An 8,557-nucleotide genomic window follows, 5' to 3' on the forward strand; every position below is an offset into this window, starting at 1 on the left:
GGGGCAGGCAGGAGTGGGTGGGTAGGTGGAGGAACACCCGCATAGAAGCAGGGGGAGGGGGATGGGATAGGGAGTTTCTTTGGGGAGGGGGGGTGGGACAGGGGATAACATTTGAAATGTAAATAAAGAAAATAACCAATTTTTAAAAATTCAACTGTAAAAACAAAACAAATCAAAACATTCAGTGCCTTGAGTTCCAACAAGATGTTCAAAAGAAACCAAGAAGCCCAAGACAAGCAATGTTGTGAAATCAACTGACCAACTTTGTCCACTTGATAGAGCTACCATAGTCCTTAGACATAACCTGGCGAAATGGGAAGCCTTATAGGGCTGAGAAGTGCTTAGGTGACTGTTGCCTTCAGACAACTATATCAGATAAGGGGTTTAGGTATGCGGAAATTGACTTGCTAAAAGTGACTCGTACAGCAATAAAGAGGCTTCTACAAGGCAGTGCTGGAGCCCCTCCATCAGAGCTGCTCCACCCTGCTGAGGAGAAGTCTATAACATCCCTGCAGTGTCCTCCAGCAGACATAAGGGAGAACACCAGAACACCGGCAGTATCGAAACGCCATCTCTTTTCATTCAGACGAGGAAACCATCATATGTGGTTTCTGCCTTTTTCCCCCCTTTTCCTGTACACCTATTGATTTCACAACATTGCTTGTCTTGGGCGTCTTAGTTTCTTTTGAACATCCTGCCCGAACTCAAGGCACTGCATTGGTTTCTTGTTTTTTGGTTTTTTTTAATCTCAAGATTTAAACCGAACATAGCATACCAAAACACAATAAGACCAGGCACAAATCCTCATCTCGAGGCTAGACAAGACAACCCAGTAGAAGGGGAAAAGTACCGTGAGTAGACAAGAGTCAGAGACAAGTGCACTTCCACTCTATGGAGTCCCACAAAAACCCCCAGCTAAACAAGCACAGCATTTATGTAGAGCACCTAGCACAGACCCAGACAGGCTCCAGAATTGCTGCTTCACGTCTCTGTGAGCCCCCATGAGCCCTGTTTAGTAGATGCTGTGGGCTATGTCCTCCTGGTATCCTTGACTCCTCTAGCTTCTAAAATCGCCCTCTTCTAAGGGGTTCCCCAAGCTCTTGCCTAACGTTTGGGGGTGGGCCTCTGCATCTACTCCCATCAGCTGCTGGAGGAAATGTCTCACAGTGATTGGACTTGGCACCAATCTATGAGTATAGCCGATAATCATTAGGAATCATTTCGTTGACTTGTTTTGTTGTTGTCAGTCATGTTTGGCTCTATCCTAGGGCTCTGCCGCTATCTAGCTTCCGGCTTCCAGCTTCCAGCTTCCAGCCATCCAGGCATGGGATCCCTCTCCTAGCTTGGGCCTCAAGTTAGACCAGTCATTGGTTGGCCACTTTCACAGGCTCTGAGCCTTCACTGCCCCCCCCCCTGCCCCCAGCACATCTTGCAGGCAGGGCAGTTTGTTTATAGACAGCTCTGTGACTCTGTTGGTGTCCCAGTCTCACCATTGGAAATTTTGCCTGGTTACAGAAGATGGCTGGTTCAGGTTCCGTATCCTCCATTCCTGAGAATCCTTGCTCAGGTCACCCTCATAAGTTCTGGGAATTCTTCGCTGCACTAGGTTTCCATATGGCCACCTAAATGCCCCTCTGTTCCCATGTCATCTCTCACTGTACTCTCCCTCCTCCACCCAATCCCTCCTGTTCCCATGCCTACCTACAGCCAGTCCACCAGCAACATCTATTCTATTTCCTCTTCCTAGGGAAACCCGTGTATGCCCCAGAGCCCTCCTTGTCACTTAGCCTCTCTGGGTCTATGGCTCATAGTGTGAATATCCTTTACTTAACAGCTAATATACACTTACAAGTAACTATATACCGTGTTTGTCTTTCTGGGTCTTGCCTCGCTCAGGAATTTTTTTTCTAGTTCCATTCATTTATCTGCAAATTTTATAATATCATTTTTTGCTAACAGCTGAGTAATACTCCATTTTGTAAATGTACCACTTTTCTTTGTCCATTCTTCAGTTGAGGGACATCTAGGCTATTTGCAGTTTGTGGATATTAGGAATAAAGCCACTATGAACATAGTTGGAGCATCTTCGAGGTATATGAGGTATACGCCCAAGGATGGTAGAGCTGGGTCTTGAAGTAGATTGATTCCCAATTTTCTGAGAAACCACCATATTGATTTCCATAGTGGCTGTACAAGTTTGCACTCCCACTAGCAACGGAGAGGAGGTCCCCTTGCTCCACATCCTTGCCAGCATAAGTTGTTACTTGTGTTATTGATCTTAGCCATCTGGACAGGTGTAAAGTTGGAATCTCTAAGTTGTTCTGAGTAGCAGTTACCTGATGGTTAAGGATATTGAACATTTCTTTAAGTGTTTCTCAGCCATTAGAGATTCCTCTACTGAGAACTCTAGGAAGTAGATCCTTAACTAGGTCAGTTGGTCAGTTGGCTATGTGGTCATTGTTGTGACTCTTAGGCATTACAGCTCAGTAAGGGTATTAACTGCTTTCCTCCTTGGAAGCATGCACAGCATCCCTGTTACCATGAACACTAGTCCTCAGAAAGCAGGCTCTCAGGTCAGACCCAGTTAGGTTCTTCCAACTCTTGTGCCTGAAGAGCTTGTTTTCAGCAATAGGGACTTTATCTGTAACCTCTGAGAGGAAACCCAGAGCAAGAGCAACAACCTGTATTGTTTGGGGGGTTTCTTAGACTGCTTTGAGCAACTAGTAATGGGTTTCTCGTGCCTGACATTGGGAATTTTGCTAGGTAGTTTATGGTTCTTGTGGGGATTACTGTCAATGTAGGTAGAATAACTTCAATTATGCGTGTGTGTGTGTGTGTGTGTGTGTGTGTGTGTATGTGTATATACATAGACTTAACATATATACAATTATAGATAAATAAATAATAATATGGTTCCTTAATCTATTTGAAATGTATTTCACCATCTTCATATCTTTTTAAAAATAGGTCAAATCTAGATGAAATTATCAAAGTTGAGATGACAGTTTTCCCATTATTAATTTTAAGAAAACAAGCTATTGCTGCTTTATTCAAGCTAACAGTGATATGTTTTAAGCTTCATTAAAATAGTATAGATAGTTCACTTCTAACATTTTCATAGCCTTCTGGATTAAATTTACAATAGCTATTCCCCCACCCACAGCTTTAAGACTTAGCAGTTTCAGTTTTGTTTCTGTTCTGCTCCAGTTTCTTTACCTTAAAGCTTTCAATTTTTGATCCACTTTGTATGGTTCTAGAAGTATAGAAGAGACTGGAAGTTAGAATGGATGTTAGAAAGGATGTTAGTGGTAGATTTGGTTAGGGGATGTTAAGTCACACAAAGCAGAATTTAGCTTAAGGGTCACTGCCTTCAAAAAACCCCAGAAGTAAGTAGTCTGCTAAAGAGCCATTATGGGTCATTCCTATGACAAAAGGAGACAACCCTGAGAACAAGCCTCCTGCAGGCAACTCCATGGGGCAGGCAGGGTGGCAGTTCTCATTAACTCCTGGCCTGTCATAAGGCCCCAGTTCTCTTCTCTGAGGAAAGGAGAATGCTGCTGAGTGGGCAAGACAACCCTGGGCAACTACTTGAAAAGGAGAAATACTTAAAGAGATTTAGGCTGTGTAACCTACCATCTGCCCAAGTGGCCGGGCTTGCAGCATCTTGGCTCTGTTTAAATTGTTCAAAGAATAAATCAGGGACAGTACCTGAGAAAGATTTAAGGATGACAGCATATGTGGAATGCATAAGCCTAAGGTGTGTACATAAGTTAGTAAAAAAAAAAAAATTCTATTTCTGGCTGTTCCTCTTTGGGTAGTAGCTAGACCAGCAGTTCTCACTCATGACCCCATTGTGTGTGTGTGTGTGTGTTGGGGGGGGGGGTGTCCAAGGATCCTTTTACAGGGCTTGCATATCACATATCCCACATATCAGATATTTATATTGAGATTCATACCTAGCAAAATTACAGTTTTGAAGTAGCAATGGAAATAATTTTATGGTTGGGGTGAGGGTGGGGTCACCATAACATTAGGAAGGCACTGAGCTGGACCCAGACTCATGCTATTATTAATGAGTATTATTTTTTCCTGAGTGTATGGAGTGAATTCTCAGTGTGGAGAGAGGCATAGTTTTGCTATATTTTAAAGTTAGTATCATAGGTGAACTGGGGCGGGCCTTGAACTTGCTATGTAGCTGAGGATGAACCCCAGTCTCTCCAGCTTCCACTTCCTGGGTGCTGGCATTGCACAAATTCATCCCCACACCCAGCTTCCCTGAAGCACACCCTCAGATGATTTAGGAAGAATACTGGCAACAATATTTTTGGTTGTTTGGGGATATATTTCTAAGGACGTCACACTTGCCGTGCATTTTATCTAGTTAAGGAATCTGTAACTCTGAGCTGGAGATACTCTTCTGTTGTTTTCTGCCAGTTGGGGTTGAACGCATGGCCAAGATGTTATTTGCTTCTCTGAAGGCATGAGGAGGGAAACTGTGCCTGGTACTGGAAGCCTAGTTAACTCCCTGAGGTTAGTGAGGTCACAAATCTTAGAGGAGAGCCTCCCCTGCCGTTCAGTCAGTCAGCACAGCTCCTAACTGAACTTTAAACACTTTCTCTCTACACATAGGTAAGTGTGGTTCTCACACTTCTTCAAAGAAACACAGAGCAGCACAGAAAACCATGAGAGGTGAAACAAGTTATCTAGGGGTGGACACACCCAACAGACACATCTACAACACATCTCCTACATCTACAACACATCTACATCCTACATCTACAACACAACTCCTACATCTATGGAATCCCAGAAGGGTGGGCAAAAAGAGTGAAAGAGCCAGAGCACTAGGATCATCTGCAGTGAGTGTCCGTCTCACGGAAATGATAGGGGACCTTCAGCCACGATACTCAACAATATGGCTGCCTAAGCAAGACCTGAAGAGGTATGCCAACAGTCATATTAACATGGAAGTGAGCAGTCTCACAGGGTTCCACACATAGACGAAAAACTACAGGCAACTAGGAAATGCTAAAAGCAGGAGAAATAGTCTTCTCCTAAGACTCCTAACTCATTATCCAGTATTAATTGTTTAGTCCTGGGGTATATCTATATCTATATCTATATCTATATCTATATCTATATCTATATCTATCTACATCCACATCCACATACATATACATATATACACATATACATACATGTGTGTATATACACATATATACATATGTATATACATATACACATATATGTGTATGCATTTGTATATATACATATAGATATGTAACATTAATAATCATGGCCAAAAGGGATCAGGATTTCAAGAGGGAATGGAGGAAGGGGCGCAGGAGAGGTACTGGAGAGAAGAAAGGAAAGGAGAAATGATGTAATTGCATTTTAATTTAAAAATATTTTAAAATTTGTCTGGGTATAGTGGTGCATGGCATTAATTCCAGCACTCAGGAGTCAGAAGGAGGTGAATTTCTGTGAGTTTGAGGCCAAACTGATCTACATACCACTGAGTTCCAGAATAGCAAGGGCCATGTAGAGAGACCCTGTCTCAAAAAAAAATTTTTAAATAAATGAGAAGATAGCAAAATACATTTTAAAATGATTGTATACCTTCCAATTATTGAAGGAGAATGAATAAAAAATGTATATGTAACTAAATAACATTGGATATAAAATGAAATATGGTAACAAAATAAACCAAAAGGTCCATATATGCTTTATTTGTTATAAATACTAAAGGAAGGATTTTTTTCAGTTTCTTAGCATTAATCTATAATTTTATTTAAGACTGAATAAGCACCTTCTCACAATGTTTTGAACCTCTTGGTATTTTTGAAATAGTGTATTAATGGTTGTGGTATGACATGAAATGTGTCCCATGGACTTATGCATTCGAATACTTAGTTCCCAGATTGGAGGCATTTGGGAGGAGCAGCCCTGAGGGAGGAAACGGGCCGCTGGGGCCAGCTCTGCATGTTCACAGTCTAGCCCATCTCTAGCTTACTCTCTCTATTTTGTGACTGAGTACATGCTATCTCGGCTTCCTCCTCCCGTCACCATGTTTGCCTCTATACCTGCGCTTGCTGCCACACCTCCTTGCCATGACAGATTCTTATCCATCTGGAACCAGAGCCAAAACAAACCTTTTCTTCCATAAGTTGCCTTTGGCCGTGGTGTTTTATTACAGCAACAGAAAAGGAGCTAAGAAGATAGGGTATCAAATAGAAACATTATAGTAAAGTTCTTCCCCAAATGTCAGGCAGTATATAGCTTCTAGTATTTTTCCGTATTAACAATTTTTATTAAGACATTTATGTAAGAACTTCCATGTCATCCGTTGCCACAGAAACAGATTATCCTAACAGTTAGTTGCTCAAATCCAGGAATGTTTAGGGATTGGTATACAGAATAAATTCAGTTTTAAAATAAAGAATTAAACAGGTATTTCCCTAAGGAAGGTATACGAACAACCAATACGCACATGGAGAATATATTTCATAACTACTTAGTCTTCATGAGAAGATAAACCATAACCACAAGGAACGTCAGCAAAATGGCAGAATAGGAAGCCTCAGCCCTCCTTCCTCCTGCAGAGATGTCCATTCAAGAACACATGGGCTGGCAGAGATGGCTCAGCAAGTAAATGTGATTCTGTGTGGAAGGAGAGGAGCAACTCCTAAAAGCTATAATCTGACCTCCACACAAATGCCGAAACATATGCATCACATACAAACACAAACACACACAATACACACATCAACATTATCATCATCATAATAATAAATTTAAGCAATAATTGTAAATCACCGTTCACAGTTCTCTGTGTGAGAAATCTACATCAAAGCCAGAGGGAACATTTGCAGCACACTGATGCAGGAGTTTGGTCCCTTGGTTGAGCATCACACAGTTGGAACTATTTCCTAATACTTGGATAATCCCAGGGCAGAGACAGAGATGGACCATGTACTCTCTAATTCAGGAGAATGGCTACTTGAGGAAATTGCTTCTGTCTTGTCCATCTCACAGATCTGAGATCTCACAGACCGAGACTACTTGAAATGACCGGAAACATAGAGAGCATAAGAGAGCAGAGAGCCCCACTGCTCCAGAGTGCCCTCAACACACCAGACACAGGCAGATATTGCATCAGACTTGCTCTCACGGAGAAGACTGGAGCAAGCATCTAGTGTTCCTATTTTGTGGGGGATGGGTATTTATGAGGTTTTGGTTGCCTTTATGAATGCTTTTGTGCACTGACAGGACCTAGCATACTATAGATACTTGAGGGCTGCTGGGAAGAAATAATGGGGTGGGTGCTGCTCCAGCAGACGTGGGGTACAGCAGCAGGCCATGCAGCTTGGTAAGCCCTTCTTTGGGGGGAAATAATAGAGCATGTATTCAGTATTCCAACATTTTATGAGTCTGGCCAAGGAACTCTGTATTAATTAATTTTCTTATTGTTTTAACCAAGATGCCAGAGGGAAAAACTTCAAGGAAGAATAGTTTATTCTTGACTCATGGTTCAGTCTATGACTCCTTAGCTTCCTGCACTTTAGTAGACCATCTTGGCTGTGGGAGAGCAAGTGTGGAAGTTGTTAATTTTACAAGGGATAGAAAACGGTAAAGGATGATACAGGAAGAGGCCAGGGCAAGACCTATCTCTAAAACATGCCCCAGTGTCTTACATTCCCCAACTCGGTCACACCTCCTACCTTACATCCCCTCCAAACAATAGCATCATAGTATGCATCCATCAAAGGATTAACCCATCCATTAGGTCATGACGCTCATGAACTAACCCCTTTCTGGGAATGCCCTCCCAGATCTCAATCCAATCAAATTCATATTAACCATTAGAAACTTGTTTCTGTATGATCTAAGGTCAGGCAGTACCAGGACACAACGTTCTCTCGATGATCAAAGCCTTCTATGAGCCAAAATGCTACCTGTGCGTTATTATCCACAGGACATATGTCAACAGACCCCAGAGGGACTGTGCTCATCAAACTTCCCATCACTGTGGTGAACACCTGAAAGGAATAATTTAAAGGGGAAAAGATGTATTTAGGGTCACCCTTCCAGAAATGATGTCTTTCCTCTGGCATCTTGGTTAAAACAATAAGAAAGTTAATTAATACAGAGTTCTTTGGCCAGACTCATAAAATGTCAGAATACTGAATACATGCTCTATTACTTCCCCAAAGAAGGAGTCACCAGGATGGCTGGACCATATTTGGGTTGTGAATTAAGGTAGGACATAGCAACAACAAGAGCACTTGGCAGAGGATGCTCACCCCACAGCAGCCAGGAAAAGCAAAACAGAGGTGGGGGAGGGGCGGACAAAACGTCTACCCCCTACCTAGGCCTACTTCCTCTAACTAGACATTTCCTTTTCTTTTTCAGCCTTCTGTCATTTTATGAATCCAACACATTGCTCATAGCCCTCAGGATCTAGTGGTAGTCCCAGAGGTCACTGGCTGATAAAGAGCCCCCAGCATAACGGTCTGTAAGTGACATTTCATAGTCAAGCCATAATATTCCATCTCTG

The sequence above is a fragment of the Mus musculus genome, chromosome 16, assembly GCF_000001635.26.
Source record: "Mus musculus strain C57BL/6J chromosome 16, GRCm38.p6 C57BL/6J".
NCBI classification, from domain to species: Eukaryota; Metazoa; Chordata; class Mammalia; order Rodentia; family Muridae; genus Mus; species Mus musculus.